The sequence below is a fragment of the Convolutriloba macropyga genome, chromosome 2 (genome assembly GCF_964194025.1).
Source record: "Convolutriloba macropyga chromosome 2, txConMacr16.3, whole genome shotgun sequence".
Lineage (NCBI taxonomy): Eukaryota > Metazoa > Xenacoelomorpha > Acoela > Convolutidae > Convolutriloba > Convolutriloba macropyga.
This window is the reverse complement of record NC_134469.1, coordinates 78508372-78519440: the sequence shown is the minus strand read 5'-3', so window position 1 is coordinate 78519440 and position 11069 is coordinate 78508372. Positions and strand designations below refer to the sequence as shown.

Genomic DNA, 11069 nt, shown 5'->3' with positions numbered 1-11069 from the left:
CTTGAGAGGTTGTGGAATGCGTTGTAAGAAGTTGTAGATCGCTCTGCACTGACTGGATATTTGCTTGCGCTGGGGTAGTAGATGGGTAAACGGGAGGCCTTTGAACTGCTAAACCCTGAATTGGGAAGCTGTTTGTCAAGGTTCTGTTTTTTACAGGATCATTGGGACCGATGTTGAAAGAACTGACATGTTGCACAAAATTGTTTTCAGGCTTTTGAGGTTTGAGTTGAACATCTTGTTCTTTTGAAAAACAATAGCTCTGGACATCCGAAACTTCGTTTGCAGCTGTTGTTGGTTGTAAATTGTCTGTGAAACAATAATGCATAGGCTGAACGTAGTTTTGTTTAGATGAGTGAGGGTTTTGATCTATTGTCACGTATTCAGGTCCATGATTAAGAGGCTTGTCAATAACTGCTTTGCCAAGGAATGGGTTTCCACCTTCATCTTGAAGGGTTGGACAAGGTACGTTGACGTTTCGGAAGCCTCTCTGACTTTCAGGGGTCAAAGATAAACTGAATCGGTTAACAAACTGCTTTTGTTTGGATTGAGAACCGCTGAATTCTAAATCCTTTGCCGTTAGGAAATTGGGTTCTTGGTTCAACTGATGATCCAAGTTTGACATGTTGAGAGGCGACAAAATTAAGGTTTCTTGCTGATGATTAGCATTGAGTCGTTCTAGGGTGTTTGATGCTGTTGGATGATAATGACTAGCATGATGTGTTGAGTTGGAGTCAATTTTAATGTTCTGTTGATGGAAATTTTGTTGTTGATTTATCAAATGGCTAATAAGAGGATCCTGGATTTGCTGGTTGTTCAGGAATAGTGATGGCTTGACTGGTCTTGGAGGAATGGGCGGTGGATTAATGAAGACTGTTGTGTCGTTCGGTTGTGAACTGGCTGCTTGCTCGACAAATGTCTCTTCAGTGATAACATTGCGTGTTGGTGTTGATCGTTCTGAATCCAGTCGCCGGCTGCTTGGGCGAGAGGGAATTTTAATGTTATCGCGAAGTCTTGTTGAGGACTGGCTTAATAGACCATCATCGTCCAATGTGTCAACTTCCAGTTCGTATTGCTGCAGTCTGGATGTTAAGGCTTTCTGTCTGTCGAGAATCGAAGTTGCTGTACTCTGGTGAGGCTTCGCCCTCAACACTGCTTCTGTCTTCTTGTCCAATTCTGTTTGCAGCGTTTTGGCTCTGTTTATCAGTAGATTTAATGATCGGAAGCTCTTTCTATCGTCTATTGCCTTCTGTAACAAATCAAGCTGGCTTTTCAAAGAACTTTCCGTTGATTTAAACATGTTTACTGCAAACTGACACTCGTCGTTGTTCCTTTGCGACATCTTTGATCTCTGTTGTTGGTTGTTGTTGTTATGGTTGTCTTTCAGGTTAAAATGAAAACGGCGAAAAACCGGAGCGACGAACTTTTGATGTCAAATTCTAATTTGGCTACCAGCCAAAATTTTCCTATAAAAGTTCAGCGACGAAAATTTTTTCAAAAACAAGAATCCTAAGGTTGTGGTGGTGCTAATTATAGTAGATTTTATTTGCTAAAAAAAGAAAAAAACTCGTTCGAACGTTCATCGTCTTTTTTTTTAAAGGACCAAATAACTGCTACGAATAGATTTTCTTTTTTGTTTTCAAATAGTTTTTTTTTTCTTCGGACAATGACTGTAAACTTTATTTTGTGCTTTCTCCCTGAATGTAAGCAAAAAAATTAGTTCTACTGTTTTACTTTTACGAGAAGCCCAAAAGGAGGTTGCTGAAAAAAAATTATATTATTTTTTTTTTCTTTTTGCGGAGCGACTATGCAACGAGGTTTACAAGAAAAAACGTTGGTTGTTGCGTTGTCTCTGTGTTGATTTAGGAAAACCCACTAAGGACTTTACTGTGTAGAACTGCTTGAGGTTCCTGAGAGATGTTTTGCTCTTCTTGAAATAATTGAAATCTTCTAAATGGGGTGACTACTGATACCAAAAAGAAAAGGCTTCTAATTTTACAATGGTGACTTCTGAAACCAGTAAAAATTATCGATTTCTTCTCCGTAACTACTGGATTCGTGCAAAATTTGTTCTTCTGATTGGTGACTACTGAGACCAGCAGGGGAATAGGGACTTCTTCTCGGTGACGTTTGTGACCGCGGACAAGGAAAAAATTAAACGGTTCTTAAAGTTAACAGGGGAAAACTTTTTGCGTTTTTTTGCTGAAGGCTATATTTTATATATATCGTTTTGCATATCTTTCGAAAAATCAGAACTTTGTTCTAGCTGGGAAGTTGTTTTATGTGTTTTGCTTTCTTTATTGCAGGTGTTCTTAGGATTTTGTAATAAGAGTTTTCTATTTTTAAAGAAGAATGTTTCGAACTTTTTTCTGTAACTCTTATTGATTCCAGACTCCGAATATAATATATTCGAAAAGAAAAATTTGGAGACAATTTCAAAACCTTACTCAAAAAATGAGTTAGACTGTTTGATTTACAATTTAGGTTTTTTTTTGTGCAGTCCGAAAATCGAAACCGTTTTTCTTTTTCTTTTTTCGAAAGGCCTTTTTAACTTCTCTTTTTTTTTTCTGAGGCTGACTCATATATCTACTAAATAAGAACTTTCGGCAATTGCACGGTAAGTCAGAGGGCTAGTTTGACAACTTGGTTTGCTTTCAAGGCGATGTGTAGTCAGAAAAATAAACTATTTTTCTGAATTTTTTGCTGATTTCAAAAAAGTTTTCTTGGCAATTCGCGTTATTGAGATCAAAATTCGATGTATTGACCTAAATAGCTTTCTCTCCTGTGTAAAATTAACTCACAGGGCTAGCATAAGAGTTCAAACTGCAAATAGACAGGATATAAGGTCAGGAAATCAAAAGGAGTTTTTTTTTAATTTTTCTGGCTTCAGAAAAAGTTTTAAAAAATTCCTGATCTTTCTTGTTTTTGAGATCCCAGTGTACTATATCGACTAAAACAACTTTCTGGCTACTGCAAAATTAACTCAAAAAGATAGTTTGAGAGCGTATTTTGTGGATTAATAGGGTATGGGGGTCAGAAAATTGAAATGGGTTTTTTGATTTTTTTGATTTCAGAAAAAATTTTCTGACATTATTCGTGTTTGATGACTCAGAATACTAAATCAACCAAAATAGCTTTCTGGCTACTGCAAAACTAATTCACAAAGATCTTTAAAAGTTTATTTTGTGAATCAATAAGATATGGGGTCAGAAAATCAAAATGAGTTTTTTGATTTTTCTGATTTCAGAAAAAATTTTCTGACAATTCTCGTTTTTGATGACTCAGTATACTATATCGACCAAAATAGCTTTCTGGCTACTGAAAACGAACTCACAAAGATAGTTTAAAAGTTTATTTTGTGAATCAATAAGATATGGGGCCAGAAAATCAAAATGGGTTTTTTGATTTTTCTGATTTCAGAAAAAAATTTCTGACAATTCTCGTTTTTGATGACTCAGTATACTATATCGACCAAAATAGCTTCCTGGCTACTGCAAAACGAACTCACAAAGATAATTTAAGAGTTTATTTTGTGAATCAATAAGATATGGGGTCAGAAAATCAAAATGAGTTTTTTGATTTTTCTGATTTCAGAAAAAATTTTCTGACAATTCTCGTTTTTGATGACTCAGTATACTATATCGACCAAAATAGCTTTCTGGCTACTGCAAAACGAACTCACAAAGATAGTTTAAAAGTTTATTTTGTGAATCAATAAGATATGGGGCCAGAAAATCAAAATGGGTTTTTTGATTTTTCTGATTTCAGAAAAAATTTTCTGACAATTCTCGTTTTTGATGACTCAGTGTTTTATATCGACCAAAATAGCTTTCTGGATACTGCAAAACTAAATCACAGAGATAGTTTAAGAGTTTATTTTGTGAATCATTAAGACATGGGGCCAGAAAATCAAAATGGGTTTTTTGATTTTTCTGATTTCAGAAAAAAATTTCTAACATTTCTTGTTTCTAAGACTCCAGTATGACATGTTGACTAGAATGGCCTTCTCGCTATTTGAAAACTAGCTCAAAAGAATAGTTCGAAGGCTTTTTTGGTATTTCATTAGAATATGTAATCAGAAAATCAAAATGGACTTTTTGATTTTTCTGATTTTGCGACCGTTTTTCTGACTTTTGGCCTTTTTCTCACCAAATTTTTTTTTCAAAGTAGTTAAATTGCTTTTACTTGCTATTACAAAAATAAAACTAGTCAAAGTTTATCAATCGAGGTGTTATAGTAGCAGAAAACAGGTTTTTGGGGGACAAATTTCAATTTTTTGGTGGCTTTTTTGTCGAAAAAATTAGAGATTTTTGGCTCGATCTAACCGGGGAACAGGACATCAGAGGTGGCGTCTGAGACCTCGGGCGGACTTTTGCTGGTGACGTCTGACACCAGTAAAAAAACGAGAACCTCTTGTAGGGGTGACGTCTGAAACCCAACTTCCCAAAAAAAATTGTTCTTGGTGACATCTGATTCCAGTAAAAAATCCATGTTGGAGATCGTTGTCTGCTCTTGTCACAACCAAGTTATCGTTAGCGTCTGTAATTGTAACATCAGAAGGTTGAATGTCGGTTAGTTACCATTAATATGTAGTGAAAACATATTTCTAGCATTGATAAAGTCAAATTCAGATGTTTTGTTTCCATGTTTTTTGGTAACTGACAGTTAGCAATGAAGGACATAGAGTCAAGTTTTTTGCGGCAAATCATCCTAACTTCCATATTTAGCCATCTTGAAGTTGCATCCGCAACATGCTCCAAGGGGGCAACAGGAATAAGAGGGTAAAACACGAATAAATCCACCAAATAAATATGTTTCCAATTCCAGTTAGAATCCATAAACCCAAATTAAATTGAATAAAACTATATGCAACCCCCTTTGCCTAAAACCGGAGCGCAAAAAATATCAACAAAAAAGCTAATCAGCGAAAACACGGGCGAGACGGGACACGGGGCGGACGAAGGTGCCGTAAGCCGTTTTCACTTAATTACTCTGTTGTTACCATCTCGTCCAGGGAACACTTCTTCTACTCTTCCCAGAGGCCAAATACCACGTGGGGTGAAGTCTTTCAGGTTTTTGCTGTTTTATTATCAACTTTTGCATGGCTCTAGCGGTTTCTAGTCTTCGAATGGGTGAGTCGACAATCACTTTATCAACTGAAGAACTCTGGTAAAAAAAAGTGTAATTCAGTAGATGAACTGTTTATTAGCGAGCAATTATTTTTTGTGTTCCAATTTTAATATCTCGTTATTTACCTTTAAATATAAGCAAATATTAGACAGATTTTTCCAAAGTTGATTGTAATTCAGTAATAAAGTTCAATTTTGTAATAAAGTTTGAACAAAATGATGGCATGATAAGAGTTAGTTATATAACAATAAAAGATCAAAGTTTGAACTGGGTTTGAGCTACGTCATAGAGAACGAACACATAGCTGCATTGAAGGGTGAATTGATGGGCTAGAGCAGAAATTTTATTGGCGACCTCAGATGCAAAGACTCTCAATAGTGATGAGTCGTTGAATTGGTCGTTTGCGGCATTGAGGCGAAGTATGTCAAATTGATTCTTCTTAGGGATGACTTTTGTGACACTGACAATACGAGCACCTGATTTTTAAAGTATGTAGATGTTTGAGGAGAATAGTGTTTTAGCTTGTGAATCTGCGAATAATGAGGGTCTTGAGGAGGATGTTTTCTGATAATGTCGCATAACCTTTCACTCGTCCAAGCTAGAACTGGACGGGACTGTGGAATTTAACATGTGATAACTGTACAAGGCGCGAGTGGTTACTCTGGCAAGCATTAGATCTGGCAAAACGATTTGAACAGGGGATTTAACCTCTTTCTAATAATTTTTATCTGTTTTTTGGGGCAATTCTTTGTGTACTACTAATGTACGGGGCAATACTTTTACTGAAGTATCATGCAAACGTATTTATCATAACACTAAGCACAGCTGCAGAGATATAAAACGTGTATCAGCACAAAGCAAATCATATAGCATGTGCCGTAAAGCTGTAATTTGGTGCAGCTCATCCTTCTGCTGAAGGAACTTAAAATTGGCCGTAAAAATCTAATATTTTTTGGCGTGATGATGTTTAAGTTATTATTGGGAAGGAGCTGTTCATGAGCACATCGAGTATGCCAGTTACTAAAGTTAGTGTGTCTGAAGATAGCGAAGCAAAGCTGACGCATAGCAAAGCTATTACCATCGATTTTGAATCTGAGGGGCATTCTGTAAAGTGGGAAACCTTCGTATCAAAGAATTCTGCTAATACCCTTATCTTTAACAGAAGTAGAAAGAATTTTGTTTTCGTTAAACAGTTCAGAGCCGTAGCTTACACTAGTCAGTATTTTAAAGCCGAAGGCAAAGTGTACGGACATTTAAGTTCAGAAAAAGTGGCATATGAGAAAGGAGAAACTCTGGAATTGTGTGGTGGATTTTGCGATGAACCAGAACTATCACCTCAACAAACTGCTGTTAAGGATGTGCTGAAACTCACTGGGTACAACGTTAAAGCTGATGACTTTGTCTTTGTTACGATTTTTATGCGTGACGATCATATTGGACTGGACTATCTTTATTACGTTGAGGTGTCAGACGATCAGAAATTATCAAAAAGTCCAGGGTTATTAAAAGAAAAAGAATTCGTAACAGTTGAGGAAAAGCCAGCTAAAGAATTCGCACAATCAGTAATTGACGATGTAGATTGCAGTTTATCTTTTGATATAATGTTGAAGTTTGCATGTTTGTGGTTTATAGAAAAGAACAAACAATTTTGGTCATAGGTTATGTTTAATTCATTTATTTCAATAAATCAAACGAAATTTTAAAATTGCAGGAGTATGCCTAAAAGTTGACGTATAGCTTCAGATGTATAACTACAGGACGGTCTCCTTTTTAGTTATTAACAAATTTTGAATTGCGTTTATTTCAAATACTTAATCCACTGTCATGATTGCCAATTTGATTTTGCAGGGTCATGTAGACTAAATTATATTTTTTATTATGTTTACTTCAATAAAGTTAACCAAGACATTTACGAAAAACTTGCAATTAACATTGGAACTTGGAGTGCAGGCATCCAAAATAAATCACTTAAATTGATTGACTGATGTCTTGAGGGTAGAACACATGGATTTTTTTGGAAACCTACCACTAAGAAAAGCTAACAGGAGAAAGATATTGGAGTTGCAATCCGCAATCTTTTTCTTGACTGCCACGCGTGAAAGCAAGAGCCTTAAAAGTGTTTCATTTGATCACAACTTGACCGAATACTCTATAAGGGGAATGGCTTTTTCTTAATTTACGGTTTCATTTGATCAAGAGAAATGCCTGTACAAAGAAATGCATAATTAATTGCTCTTGAACGAGGTTCATAGCAATTATTGTAAACGTGTTGGTCTTTTTTATGCAAATTTTTTGCTTGACCTTTTTGAGCTTTTCTTCTAGAACATTCTTCGACTCCTCAAGTGACTTTTTCACGCCTTCGTTCTTCATTTTTGAGTGATCTCTATTACACTCAATCCGAAGTGAAGCGTGCTACGAATATTAAGTTGGGTGCAGCATAGCAGAAATAAGGGCCAAATAGCACAGTCGGGAGGGAATATGGTTATGAAGCGGGAGGTTAATTGTTCGAATCCCGGAGGGGTCAAATGCTTTTCCATCGCCTGTCGTTCGAGAGCAATTCTTCCGACATTAGTCGGTTTATGTTTTGTTAATGTTCCTGTCAATGACCAACGGCAAGTTCGATGCAAAAACTTACTGTCACGATAAAACTTTCAATAATTCAAGACAGCAGAGCCGCGGTGACTTCAAAATTGCAAAAAACAGGCTACCAACATCAGAGAACAATCTTTTCTATCGCTCAAAATTACCAAAATCACTTTATAACATCATTATTGGAAATTTGAAAGCTAGAGATACACTCTTTACAGAAACTGTTTTGTATCCTCCTTCAATATCACATGGCGTATTATATGTAGATGTGGAAATTGCAATCCTTGGAATTTTCATTGCTTCAAAAATGAGTACAATAGTAGCGGTTGCAATGTAATTATTGGCTAAATCGCGATATAAAGATTTTTGCTTGCATCTCGACGTCACGTTTTTTGAATCTTTTAGAAATAAAAAATTTTTCAAGATTCTGGGCATCACTCAAACCCACGGATGGTCTGCATCCTCGTTTGTCTGCATCCTCGTATGATGTCTGCGAACTAACAAACGAGGATGCAGACCATCCGTGGGTTTGAGTGATGCCCAGAATCTTGAAAAATTTTTTATTTCTAAAAGATCCAAAAAACGTGACGTCGAGATGCAAGCAAAAATCTTTATATTATCGCGATTTAACCAATAATTACATTGCAACCGCTACTATTGTACTCATTTTTGAAGCAATGAAAATTCTTGAACTGGTTTGAAAAAGTTGACAAATGAACACTTGATTTCGAGAACCACAGTAACGATTACTACTCACCGTAAGTATCCTCCTATTAAAGCGCTCTCATCTTCTTACGCATAATTTGCTGCTGGCATGCATTTCGTTGCTATCAAAAATTTACTTTGCCAGTATTGGTCAAATCAGTGGGCCTTAGCTATCGGCTATCACCAGTACGTGTTACAATCATTCTCGATCATGACAATTGGGGCGTTTCGACTGCAAACGAATGTAGTACCATAGGTTGGATAATCTTGCAAACCAATTACCTTATAAAATTGATTCCGTGGTTTAGTCGGCGTTCAAATCCCGAATCCTGTAACGGGCGTGCTTATTTTTTCAATCAATTACGAGCCAAATACGTGCATTTGGTAGCAAACTATGAAAAGCTTAAATTACACGAAAAACTACCGTCATTTAAACTTTTTGAGCATAGGGAAAAATAGTTTCTGATGATCATTAAGTACAATAATGATATTTTACATGACTCTGGCAAAGCTGCAGTGAAAATCGGGCATTCTTACAGAAACGCGCTTTGTATCCAAAATTAGGTAAGCATTTTTTTAAAGTCTTAGGTTCCAAAAAAGCATTTTTTTAACGTCTTGGGTTCCAAACAAGGCCTTGGGTTCCAATTCGAATAAATAATTTTTTTTTCAGTAATGACATTGCTATTATTATTGGTACTTAGCACTGCCATTTTGTTTTGCGCAATCTACTTATTTGTTTTTGCACAGCAATAATGGATTGAATTCAGTGTTCCTTTTTTTTTAAGTCACGTAACCCTGCGAGCAACTCAAACTTTGTATTTTTAAAAATCCGACAAACGGGAAAATTGGACAATTCAGAGACTTGTCAGTGTTAGTAATAGAAGATAGTAATATTAGTTAGAATAGAAGATTGCAAAATTTTGAGCTTTTACAGCCTTGTCGTACTGCCCTTTGTCTCCATGTACTAGATCAATCTGGTAAACTTTTTTGTCGAACCTTTGAAGTAGATAGTATAGCTCGACGCAGTGAAAAAGGGACTTATTATTTACCAAACAAGGCTTAGGAAACAGAACTTTGAGGTCTTCAATTTTTTCGAGAACGTCTATACTCTTGGAGAATAAATTGCAATTGCAGAAACCATAATCCTCATGGAAAGCTAAGCAATTACTCAATATTATAGGCTTTTGAGCGAACCCTGAGATCTATGCTTTATGTTTCTATTCTACGTTTACATGAGTTATGGTGAGAATTTGATTGCGAAAGTCTGAAATCAATTCGTATTCGGGGAAAATGATCATTGCTCTCAGATCTGAAATCCAGTTTGTAAGTACCAGGTAGGTCGACAGGTTGACGTTGGCTAGTTGAATGGATGTTAAGAGAACAGCCGTTTGTAGTTGCTTTGTGGCCATATTACCCAGTCATAATAGCTAATTATCTTAGCTGGTCGTGATTTTACTATAATGATAGAAGTTTTGATGGTCAAAGTGGAAGTTAATGTTTAATTGCTCTCAAACGAAGTTTGTAGCAATTATATTAGTCTTGTCGGTCTTTTTTTATGCGATTTTTCGCTTGACCAATTTTTCGTCTGACGCTTTTGACTTTTCGTCCTCAAAACGGGATAAACAGGTAGCGCCCAGCAGGCAGTAATTGCTCTTAGAGCTATCGATCGCTACAAACACGCAATTTTATACTAATTTTCACAATTTTTTTCAAGCTTTTTGAAAATTTTCGTCATTTTTTTTATTTTTTCAGCTCTAGGTGTCAAGAAACCTCCTCTAAAGTTTTATAATAGGTTACTGCATAGTTTCTAGTGGTAGTGGAAGGGTTTCAACATTTAAACATAACGAATTTTAGCATTTTTTTTGACAAAACGTGCAATTTTCGATTTTTTTGACATTTATTTTTCTTTATTCACGTCTTTCCAGACGCAGGGACCAGAAAACGTCCCTCAGGGTTTGATATTAAGTTGCTAAAATTTTTTTTTGCCATGGAATTGCTTTCAATTTTTTAATATGACAATTTTTAGCGAATTTTTTAAATATATCTTTTGATAAAACTTGCTTTTTTAAAATTTTTGTCAGTTTTTAAGTTTCTCCAGACTTAAGAGCCGAAGAAACTCTCTAGAGTTTGACAAAAAGGTTATTGTATAATTTCAAATGTAACAGAATGTTTTTAAGATTTCAACACCACGAATTTTAGAATTTTTTTAAACAAAATTTTCATTTTCTGACATTTCTTGTCATTATTCAGGTTTTTCAGCCTAACAGAAAATCTCCACTATGGTTCGATAATAAGTTACCGGTAAATGTTTTTTGGCCATGGATTGATTTTCAACTTTTATTATCACAAATTTTAGCAGTTTTTTTATGCAACTTGCATTTTTTTCAAGTTTTTTTGAAATTTTTTGTCATTGTTTTTTTGTTTCTCCAGCCTCAAGAGCCACATAACCTCCTCAACGGTTTGATTATAGGTTACTGCATAGCTTATAGATGTAATGGAATGTTCTTCAAGATTTTAATATCAGCAGTTTTTAAAAAATATTTGCAATTTTTTCAACTTTTTTTAGTCTTTTTGAATTTTTTATCTTTTTCCGGCACCAGGGTCCTAGGGACCTCGTCCAAGGCGTGATGATAAGCCGTTGCAAAGTT

At 35.6% G+C, this 11069-nt stretch overlaps 2 protein-coding genes and 1 long non-coding RNA gene across 3 annotated transcripts in view; 2 read left to right on the top strand and 1 right to left on the bottom strand.

Annotated features, from left to right (window-relative positions):
• Positions 1-11069, bottom strand: part of LOC142334744 (uncharacterized) — a 447170-nt gene that overhangs the window by 214460 nt on the left and 221641 nt on the right. The gene's annotated exons all lie outside the window — the stretch shown is intronic.
• The window catches only part of LOC142334745 (pleckstrin homology domain-containing family F member 2-like), a 321367-nt gene that overhangs the window by 282640 nt on the left and 27658 nt on the right, over positions 1-11069 (top strand). The gene's annotated exons all lie outside the window — the stretch shown is intronic.
• Positions 4683-6835, top strand: LOC142335489 (uncharacterized). Its single transcript, XR_012758876.1, has 2 exons — positions 4683-5129; positions 5649-6835. It is a non-coding gene; the product is annotated as an uncharacterized LOC142335489 (long non-coding RNA).